Below are 12,399 nucleotides of genomic sequence, written 5' to 3' on the forward strand. Positions count from 1 at the left end.
GAAACTATACTTCAATTGCTTTGAAAAATAATACCTAATCACTTAGATGTCAACTTTAAAAACATCAAGGAAACATTTTTGGGGGGACAGTTGTTCACAGGTTGCTGCGTACTAGGTGAAAGGGCACTTCCTCTCTCTGTTCTTACAATCCAAAAAAGAACCTTTTATAGTTTCTGCTACCGAGGATGTTCAAGGATAAAATATGTCACTTTACATATATTTTATGGGTACTCAAATGCAGATCAATTCATAAGAGCTTAACTGAACTGAAAAAAAAAATGACCTAGTAAATGCTTACATGAGTATAAAATCCCTTTGGCCTCTGTGGAAATCTCTTTTCTAGCTGTGAATATTTCCTGTAATGCCAGCTCTTACTCATTCTCTGTCATTCTGTTGTCTCTGCTGAGTTAAAGCTCAAATCAACCAGGGACTGTGCGAGGGGAACTGTGGGTATGCAGCATGCAGACTCCTGTGTGGGCCAGGGTCACAGATGGCTGTCTGTCAATCATATTCCTTAACCTTCACTACCCTCTCCACTCAGGCTTTTAAAATGATTGGAGCTAATCAAGCCAGGGTGATTTTTTAATGCTCAAAGAATAATTATTGATCCCCAGGACAATCTCTTTTTATTAATGATTTGCTGAGTGAGTTTATGACCCAACGCAGTAGCTGAGACAATGATCTTCAGACAAACACCAATTATTGTAAATTTAGTCAAAAAGTAAAAAGCTGTGTGAAGAATTTGCTGAGGCATTTCAAAGTTGATCTCAGCGCATAATGTGGTGATTAGTTATATTTGACACAGAATTTTGCCCAATGATTCTTTTGTTGATTCATAAGGATTTCTGACCCCATTGCCATCTTCCCTCAGTCTCTCAGGGAAAAAATTTATCTTTGCTCATGAGTTAAAAACATCAACCTTCTGAGGTCAGGTTCCATGCTTCAAGTTGTGATTTTTATTTCTAATCCTTCACCTATGAGGACCTCTTGAATATTTTGATTCTTAGCAGTTTCTTATATGGTTTCTTAGTAGTTTCTCATTTAAAACATTATTTTTATTCTCTGCTACTAAAGTATTTACTTTTTGGAAAGTGTTGGTAGGTTATTAACAAAAATGAGATCTGTCTCTCTATTCCCAGCTCTGGGATGCAGTCAAGGGCAGAAAAGCCCCCAGTAGCCTTAACTGCTGAGCTATTTCCTGGTGACAAGAACTGCATGGAGAGATTGTATCTTTGCAAGCAGATTGTGCAGTATTTAAAGGGATTTTCACCACCTGTTGAATTGAGCCTCTTTCTCTCTCTCTCTCTCTGACACACACACACACACACACACACACACACACACACACACACACCTGCATATAATATTCATATCAGTATAATCACAGTACATCTTAGTCTTATGTAGATGAGAATAGCCTGACGAGAATGAAAAAAACATTTGATGTCTATTGTCCTGCTCAAAGTTCTATATCTGAGTTCTTTTAGGCCCAATGAAAAAGAAGGAAAATGAAGAAGCAAAACTGAAGGCAGTATAAAAGGTGTTAAAGACATGATAGATACTGATTTACATTCAGAATTGTAGGCTCACCAAGATAGGAAAGATGGTTTCTCCAAGGTTGCCAAATACAAATAGCCAAAACACTATGAATGTCACATTTATATAGTTCCTGATTGTTTCATGGCTCTTCTTGCTGTGCATAGTTTATTGTATATATGTGTAATAATATAAGTGTATGTATAAAAAATAAAATTTAATAATAAAAAAGGAGTTAAATAAACCCAGCAGTCCAGGCTCAGTAGCACTCACCTTTAGATCTTTCACTCAGAGACGAAGGCTAATGAGCTCTGTTGGGTCACAGCCAGCCTGTTCCTCATGGCCAATTCCAAGACAGTACAGCTTGGAAAGGAAAAGAGCCTGCAAAATTGCATGTGCTTCCACGTATTCCACATTCCAGATCTGAAACTTTTGGATGGTAGGAAAGGTAGGGCAAAATTTAGAGGAGCACGCTGCATCTCTGGAACTCTTCGAATTTGGTTCTGGCGAAACACCAAACAAAGAACCTTTCAAATATAATGTGGAGTTGGAGAGGGCGCTCCTTGCTTTGGAGGACTATGTGCCGTCCTGTTGGCACAATGTTATTGTGCACTGTACATACTTTACCCTTGTCTTATTCATATGCTGGTTTTTCTATCCCACACTCTGGTTTCAGTTCAGACTTTCTTGTGTTTAGTCTAAGAATCTCCTGTCTTACGTTTGTATAAACATTTCTCCTCATTCATTCTCTGCCTTGCCAATAAAATGCTAAACAGCCAGTACTGAGCAATAAAGAGATTCGTGTGAGGTGTCTGATTCCAGTGAGAGGTGGAGAAAGTGAAAGGAAGTGGGAGGTTAAGCCATGAATAGAGGCCCAGGAAGCATCAGCAGAAGAGACCTAGAGACAGGCAATGGCAAAAAAAAATGCAAGTATAATGGGGGCATTGGTTGGGTGGAAGCTAGACTAGCTTGGAGATTTAAGATGGAATAATAATTACTCAGCATTGTGCGCAAGGCTAATTTAGTAAATCATTGCCTCTCTGTGTGGTTATTTGGAGAAATAGCTGGCTAAGTGTAAACTGCTGCCCTATCCATGTATATTCATATTAATAATCATTTTACGTATGTGTCCAATATATTGGGAAATTGGATATTTGATTCTAGAGGGCATCTCTACCAAAGCTAGTTCTCAAATAGTCAATATAGAGACTTTCTGGTTTTATAAAAAGCTTTAAGGCACCATAATTGGAGAGGCACCTACCCTCTGACCTATTTTACTAGTTCCCATCCACACACCCCAAGTTCCTTGCTATAATTGTTCCTGCCTGAGCTACTTCTGTTCCATAGGCCAGCCCTCAGCGCCACGTGACCATGGGCCATCCTGCCCCATGGTGACTTCCTTCTCCTGATTCTCTTCCTGTAGTTCCCTTCTGACACCAAGCCGGGGAACTTAAGCTCTGCCTACTTCTCTTCTGCCCAGTTATAGGCTCTCAGTTAATTTTATTAACCAACCAACTTGAAATTGGGAAGTAAGGTTTATACGATGTCTCTAGGTGTATGTGAGAATGTGATCATCTGGACATCAACCAGGACTTAGGGGTCAGTATTTAGCATTAGAATACATAGCACCAACCAGGCCCCAACAGACTCCATAGGCATGAACTTAACATCTGGAACCCCTGGATCATTGTGCTGAAATAGGTACTGTATATACTGTATTAGTTGTATCCCTCATTTCTGTGGGGGAAAAATAGTCTTCAAGAAAAATTAAGGAAGGAAAAGATAAGCTTTGTCTTACAGTTCAAGAGTGCCATTACGATGAAGAAGGCACGATGGCAGGTGTGCGAGGCAGCTGGGCACCCTCCTCTTCAGGGTGGAGATAAAGTGAGATGAAGGAGTGCAGGTTCTCAGGTCACTCCCTTCTTTTAGCTAGTCCAGGAATCTAGTCAGGAAATAGGGCCGCGTACATTCAGTGTGAGTTTGTTATACTTCAATTGACATAACGGAGAGACTCTATCAAAAACATGGCCAGATGTTTGCCTCCTAGCTTCTGATCCTGTAGGGTTCCCACTCAATACTAATCATGGGATATATGTGCTGATAAATCATTCTCTTTGTTTCCCACTATTTCATAAATGGTTAGAGTTTTGAAAAAAATAATTTTCATTTACCCTGTCCTCTTAGTCACTGTCCCAATTAATTCTTCTCTTCTCCTTTCTCTTTTATTCCTTCATAACACTATATTATATTTCCCATCTCTGGAGATTACATCATACCTCCTTATGGGGAAGGATAATTACACTAAACTCCTTTTGAAAAGTCATATAGAACTCTACTATCATAGAAGCACATTATATACATTTATTATATTGAAATATATTATATATTATATATGGAAGCTATTTAGAAGTCGGCCACTGTAGACGCACATTATATATAAATATATATACACATATATGTTTACATACATATATTTATATTTATACAAAGCCCCAAGTAAATAGTTTATATTACCTAGTAAAAACTCCAGTAGCAGTAATAGATGACATATTTTTGAATTTTGAGTCAAAAGGACCCCAAACATTACAGACTACTCCTAAAGTTATTAGCTATCCTTTATAAAATGACACCAAGACCTAATTGTGAAAGACACCATACATTTGCATCATTGAGCATGGAAAGATCAAGTTGGAGCCAAACTAGAAGCTTCACCTTCACTGACTAATATTCATAGTGCTGGGAGGTACTATACTTGCTCCCAGAGAAGAAAAGCAATCCTCGATCTCGTTCACCTACAATCCATGTGACATACCTAATGCCTTACCTGTAAGATACACCAAGGCAATATAGGCACACATGTTGTAGGGATAACAACTACTTTTTCAAAATGTCTTAATAAGTTTATTCATGTTAACAAAATAAGGAAGAATGATGAAAGCCATGAAAATAATTTACTATCATTCCCAATGTAATTAAACTAATGTGTTCCTTCTACTCTGTGGAGAAAAATAATGAAAATAAACAACAACGATATTCTAAAAATCTCACAGGTTAGAAAATTATACTTACATTCCTAATTAAGGTTTTAGGCAAATTTTAATTATTCATATTGATAAATAATTATATAATTCTGAATTATATAATTTCTAAGTTGTCTAAACCACACTTACACTGCAGTATTAGAGTAGAGACTGAAATAATAATACTTATAATGAACCTCCTACAATTTAGTAAAATTCTTAATATACTTGAATAATTGAAATTGAATAGATTATCTCAAAGCAAAATTTGATATTTTGTAAGTGATTTACTTCCACAAGAGGTAACCCAACTATGAGATAGAACCCATGTCTAACACTATTAATGAGGCCAAGAACCTGAGACTAGACAGGTCTTGGGTTCTAGGGGAAAACCTATTACTATCATTTTGCTGACTGAACATGGCAATTAAATGACCTCTAATGGCATATTTCTCTACCATGGGTCAGGAAAACCACTCAACTCTCACTATAAAAGCTTCTTTCTGCAGTAGGTGGTAATTATCACAGAGGTCGTCACAGCTGTGCACAGAGAGCGAGTCTTCAGAGCACTCCTTCCTAAACGAAATGTCTTTATATCCATCCCCTCACAGCTCAGAGGTCTGTGTTGAAAAGGAGGAAGAGTATAAGAGCCACAGATCGTGGATGAGTCCAAGGAAACCACAGTTTCTAGATACAACTTGACTGATGAACCTGTAAACTCATAGCAGCGTGCACAAGACCTGCACCAGACCTGCACACGTTCAGTTCAGACAAAGTCTCAGCATAGAGAAGAGGAGGAGAGCATAACGTGTCATCCCTACCCAAGAAGCTATTTGAAGTTGATACCTCCTGAGACAGGGGAAATCAGTTCTCTTCGATGGAGTGGCATTGGTTCCATCAACCTCAATCTATGGCCTCTTGCTCAAGAGGAGTTGAGCTGCACAACATGGACTCCATTGATGTGTACTTTTTATTCTCACGGTGGTTTTCTTGTTTGTCTTGTTGGTTGAAGACAAGGAAGGTACATAGAGTGGGTAGCCAGGTGGGATTATCTGTAGGGAAATGTGGAAAGGATAGAATATGATAAAAAAAAATCATTGCATACAAATTTAATCTTTTCGGCTTTTTTACTGATTCACCCACAAATAATTATTAAACAATGTTCTTTCTGTATGGGACTATTTTTATTATATATGTCTTCTCATTTCTGGAGTCATATTTAAAACTATTTTTTGGATGGACTGATGGACTTGTAAAATTCTCCCTTTTCAATGAATTTTCATAATAAGTTATTTTCTGATAGGGTACTATTTCATATTTGTATGGAAAATCATATATTCATCCAAAATTACTTATTTTTCAAATAATTTGGAAACACAAAAATCCTCCTTCTATAATATTCTGATCTCGAAAGTTCAAAAAGGAGCTGCTAAAGAAATGTTTTCTCTGAGACATCACACAACATGAGAACAGCCAATTTAAATATTAACCTCTGTGTCCACAGAGGGACCTTTAGGAGCCAATCAACACTTCTGCTATGGTGGCACTTTTGCCTTCATGGTGCTTTTATGGACCTATAAAGGGGGATGTAGATCTTCATGAACATGGAGAAAATTTTGAAGTTCCACTTTGATCCGTACGTTTCATCTCACACTTACCTAGAAGACGATGATGGATCCATGTGCTGTACCTTTGTGGCAATTGAGAAGCAACTGAAAGTTACCATAGATGTTGTAGTTCTCCAGTGGGGAAAAAAAACAATAGAAAAACACATGAACTTGTTAGATCAGCTAAACAGTCATGGTTGCCGAGTTCTACAAAGTCTATATACAAGCGGCCAGTATGCCTTTGCCCAAGAAGGTAGAAGGCGCAGAACCTAGGAAGTTGGTGTATATGTAGTCCCAGCCAGAAAATAAAGGTCTGAATGCCTTTGGAGGGCTGAAGCAGTAAACCTTAGAGTATAAAGATAGAAGAACCCAGAGCCTGAGAGCCGCAGCAGCAGTTGGCTAGCCTTCTTAGAAAGGAGGTGCTGCAGACAGTGAGTTACCTGCAAAGCCTCTTTCTCGTTCCACCTAGACAGTTGGAGAGAGACATGCGTCTCCAGGTGGATTTACCCACTCAGTTTGCTGTTTCACATGCTATTATTCTATCCAAACCCCATCGTGGACACACCCAGAGCCAGTTTGCCTCAGTTTTCTAGGCATCCTTCACCCAGCCAGGTTGATCACCTGAAATGAAACTATTAAAGATGTATATGACTTTAGTTGGCTTCCGCAAATTAATATTTTTCAGATTCAGAATGGAGGAGGAAACCGTTTGGCATAGTATTTGTATGGGGAGGCTGTTCAAAATTGAGAGCACCCCACCAGTCACACTCATAATAGTGTATTATTTCCTCTAACACAAGTGACAGTCCATCTGTATGCTATTTAGTAAATTTTTCATGCTTATTTCTGCTCTTCACAACTGGAAAATAGTGGTCAACTATAAGCCTTAAGGCACCAGGAGGAAATAACAGTCTCATGCAATCATAATCCATTTTCTATAAGAGGGTAGAAGAACTGGGAAATACTTGTACTAATGAGTCCAGAAAAGGAGAACTCTTGAGCCTACAATTACTACTTCAGCTTGACTTGGACACATGCTATAGCTTATTTCTATATCATGGCTCCTAGTGCATTTTGATTTTGTCCTTTCACTGTTCTATGGGGCAAGCTGAGCCTTGCTCAGGTTCACTAATAAATGCTTATTGAATGGTGAAATTTCTATTTTATTTTAAATCGGTTATTAACTTGTTTTTGAGATAGGAAGTCATTATAGATCCAAGGCAAGCCTCCAATTAGCCTACATAGTGGGTATGCTCACGGGTATGAGCCATTATGCATGGGCAAATATAGAATTAAAATAGACTCTTGTATTAACTTTCCTTTGTTGATTTTGTTTATTCCAGTTGATGGCAGTAAAGGACCTTTACTATAGCTGAAAGAATGGCAGGGTAAAGCTCAATCATGTAAACTTCTATGGAAGAGAAAATAGGCACCTGTTCGTACACGCCCCTCCCAACTTAAGTTAGAACAAAGAATCAGGAGACTATTAAACTGGCAACATATTTGTTGGCATTAAATATATGGTACACTTTCATCTTCATTTAGTTTGCTCTATTTTTCATCTATGACATGTTCTAGCTGAAGATACAGCACATCATGTCATTTGTGCACTAGCAGAAATATTACACCCCACCTCTGGCATTCTGCAGTGTATTCGAAGAAAAAGCAAAGAGAATGGTCAGGGGTGGGTAGGACCTCAATAAAGCTGTTCAGTTCAAAGGTGTCAAAGAAGGCAGATGGAGCCAGAGCTTTGTTATGCCAATGGCAGTTTTCAAATGGATACCCTTATATTAAACCTCGAGGATGCCAACCAGGACTAGAGCAATCAATATAAACACTCGAATATCCCAGAAAATGAGCACACTGTGCTGGTTACAGTTGTGAGACAGCAGGCTTTAATCCGTGTGTTCTCCAACAAAACAACAGTGTGGGTATATGTGTGTTTTATAAGAAACAGACAAACATGTTTTTACTACTGACACTGATTAGTATTACTGCAAACTTTCTTTTATGAAAATTCAAGATTCTCTAGGTTGATTTCATAGAATCCAAGTGTCCTACAGAAATGGGAAGCTAGAAAGCTCAGCTTTAGTTTCTGGGTGTTAGGAGTACTGAACATTGATTTATTAATTCCTGTCTGTTTCGTCTGTTTCACCTTTGCTCTTGAACTGCTCTGCTCCGAGTTGGGAATTGTTCAAGGGCTTGATCCAAAGGGTAGAGCTTGCCAGGTGAAGCTATGGGAAATGTACCACAAAACCTCTTGTTTTTCCTCTGCCTTGCCATTCCTCCTTTGTTGTACTTTAAACAGCAAAAATAAGACTACAGAATAAAAACTGAAGCTACTGTTCTCTCACTGTGGCCAACTCATCTGTGTGGATGAGGGGGGGACATGACTGCCACCTGCTGTCAGAGAGCTTCTCCATGGCAAAATCGTCCAGGCCTCTGTTTCCAGGAAAACCTTGATCTCCGGCTATGCTAGCCACATTCTCAGCTTGCAAATCTATCTTTGCTCTTTCCTGAGGGGATGTTTTACAATTTTATTTTCGAATCCATTTCTAACAACAAAATGCAAGAGTTTAAGTTAAGTGAGAAACAAAAGCATTTAGCAGAAAGCCAATAATTTGATTTTCTATGAATGAGAGCTCCTGGTAGACTAAACTATAATATTCTTAAGATTATATGACTGTCTGCCACCTGTCTACTTAATGCACACTAGCCTCTGAGTTATATTTTGTCTTAAAGACTATTATGGTTATAGGTGTGTGAATTATAAAAAGGCCAAATATAGACTATGCTAATGGTGACATTATGGCATTTGTCATAAAGTGAAAATAAAAAAGAGAAGAAAGATGGGAAGAAGAGGAGGAAGATGGGGAGGAGGAAGAAAATGGAGGGGAAATGGAAGGCAAGGAAGATGAGAAGAGGGAAGAAGACCCCAGGGAGGTGGAAACACCCCTAGACATTTCTATAGTGTTAATTACTTTTGTCATTACTATGACCAAAAACCTTACAAGAAACAAGTTTGGGGAAAGGGTTTCTTTCAGCTTACTATTTAGAGGCTATAGCCCATTATGGTGGGGAGGGGTATTAAAGTGGCTGCTAACCATGCATCTTGAGTCAGCAAGTACCAGAGACATGGAAACAACTTGTAAAACTTCAAGGCCAAGCCCCTCTCTGAACTTCCACTCAGCCTACTTTCTCTAGTGAGGCCCCATCTCTTTTAGGTCCATTCAACTTCTAAAATAACCCCATAATGTGGGAGGCAAATATTCAATATATGAGCCTGTGAGGGAAAATTCACATTCAAATAATAGCATCAGTATTTTTTCTTGTTTCTCGTGGTCTTTATGAGAAAGGACCATGAGATCTAACTGGCCTCTTGACTAGGAACTAGGTGTTGCTAAAGTAAACCCATTCCTGGGGCCACCATGTTTCTCTGCTGACTTTGGGGTAAGAACTTTCCAGTGCCCTTTGTCATTGATCTCAGGGCACACAGTTTTCTGCTGTACGCTGGGCTCCCTCTCAGGCTCAGAGCTGTATGATAACCTGATGGCTTTCTCCTTCTATAGCACTTGGCTCTAACATATACACTTTATTTTTTCTCTCACCTGTGTTTTCTCTCATAGAAGCATTTTACTAAATATTTATACACCTAATGCTGTTTCTGATAATCCCTACCAGGAGGAAGTGATCAAATCTTGGGCACCAGAGTTTATGTCAGAGGCAGTCCTCACTCTCCCCACAACTATGGAGAGTGAGCTGTTCATCGGCTAGATCTCCGATACTCTTAGAGAAGAAAAATCATTAGAGTTGTTGACAGTATCCACTTGCTTCCACTGCTCCCAACACTATTCCAACCCAGGCATTACTGAGAGCACTCACAATCATATTAATAACTCAAGGTGGACAACTTATCAGTCATATTGCTAATTCCAACTAATCAATTATATGCATAGAAAATGAAGCCAAAGAAGAAATATGGCAAGTGTTTGCTGACAATATGTTTCACTGTGCTAATTCTGAGTTATTTAAATGTCCTGTTACAAGTTATTTTCAGCATGTGTCATGACTTTTTAATGCCTAAAAACAGGAAGAATAATTGTCACATAGCTTTATATGTGATTTTAACACACACGTTCAGGGCACAAATCTACGATTAATAAAGAAACGTCAGAATAACAAGAAATATTTATTGTTAAGTAGAGGCCTTTCCTTTGAGCTTGAAAGCATTCTGTGGTTCTTCCCTGAAAGAAACATTAGAACAGTATCAAATGCAGTTTTCACTGCAGGAGAATTCTGACCCTGGTCCATGATGGAGGTCAGGGCTATTGAACACGGGACTAATTAAGTGCTCACCCTTTGGTAAATGCCTCTACATGATGTGTAGTTTACTGTTCTCTACTGTTCTCTGCAGACTTTTAAAACAGCTATAAAAACAGACCCACTTAAAGCAAAGGTGGGTTAGACTGCAGTCGAATATTAAGCTTCAACCACAGTTTCTCTCTGAATGGTATAATAATAGGTAATTATGCACACCATATAACCATTCCTGTTGACCTCCGAGTGAGAGAATAAATGTCTAGCTAATTAAAGTTGTTTATGGGATTTTCATGGAAGTCAGCTTTATAATTAGGGTGAATTTTACTGAATGCTGATACACTCTATGAGTAGTCTGGCTACTTCTTACCCTTAAAATATCCAAGTGATAACAAATCAGACCAATCAAAAATTTAGTGGTAAAGAGAGAGACATTAAAGAATGCATGCATATTCACACACACACACACACACACACACACACGGAGTATGAAATTATGGTAAGTCACAGAGTAAAAGCACTATAGTTTTCTCAGCTTGATTTATTCTGATTATATGATGATGAAGAAATGAAGATGATGATGGTAATGAATTTATTAAAGAATAAAGTTCTTTATTCAAAAACATTTTGAATTCAAAAATTCTCTTGAAAAATTCATATTTGGAATCTGATTCTTGGGGATACAGTCACACACACACACACACACACACACACACACACACACACACACACACACCAGTAGACAAATCAAATAAGGAACTCTATTCTTAGCTTGTTGACATCTTTCAATATTATTTACCCTGCCAGCCACTGTTAAGGCTCCTGCAGTATTAAAGAGCCTAAATAACCCCACATTAAAAAAAAAAGTAAAATTACTGCTTTTTTAAATCTTTTTTCATCTAGTCTAGAGAGCCAATAACCAATGCTGTCAATTGTCACCTGAATAATAAAATCCGTGAGCCCTGTAGACCGTTTAAGCGCATGTGGCTTGTTGTATTCTCTCATCTCAATCCCTCTGAGAATCCGCTTCAATCTGTCAGGCCCCGTATCACTTTCATACCACATTCTTTTCCTGCTTGTATCTTGAATTTGACTCTTGCTCTCTGGGGATCTCAGTGAAACTGCCAGCAGTCATTTCATCTGTCACCTTTAACAACCATCAGGAAGATGGAGCTTCGTCTGTCTGGGATGGCTTTGAGCTTTCCCCTGATGGAGGACAGGATTCGAAAGAGACCTCGATTTACAAAGCTACATTGACTAGGACCCTGAATCATCTTGTTTCAACAGTTTGTGATCGGAGCCTGAATGTATTCGGCGTTGTGAAACGACCTGTGCCCAGCCCCCCAACCGCTAGCTGTCCTCACTGGAGAAATTATTAAAATAAACTACAGACACGGTGGGGCTCATAATGCAAATCAACTTACACCTTTTCATTTTTGATTCTTTTCCTTGTGAATCTGACATGAGAATTTTATAATGTTTAAGATGCTTTTGGCACAAGTTCGTCGCCTGCGATAACACTACTGGCTGTTCAGTCAACATTTAATATATAACAGACATTAGTTTTGCTGCTGTGTACAAGAGGGTGCGTTGGTCTCACAATTGCCCCCCCCCCGAGACAAGTGTTATTACTCCATTTTGCATATTCAAAAGTAGCAGCCATGAGCAAGCTACCCATCTGCTTACCGTAATTTCAGGTTTCCAGGCCTCCCTTTCAGTATCCGTGGCAAGAATAGAGGAAGACAAGAAGAATCACAGAACAAAGTTACTTGAAACAGAACAACTCAACTCCATGGAAAGGCTGTCTTAGCGACTCACTCGCTGTGTCAAGGCAGCAGATTCAACGCTGAAGCCATAGCTGATGTTTTACTTAATATACGGCGACGCTGGACGTCATGCTCATGTGGCACGCAAACATT

This window comes from Acomys minous (assembly GCF_964271855.1).
Source record: "Acomys minous genome assembly, chromosome: 15".
Lineage (NCBI taxonomy): Eukaryota > Metazoa > Chordata > Mammalia > Rodentia > Muridae > Acomys > Acomys minous.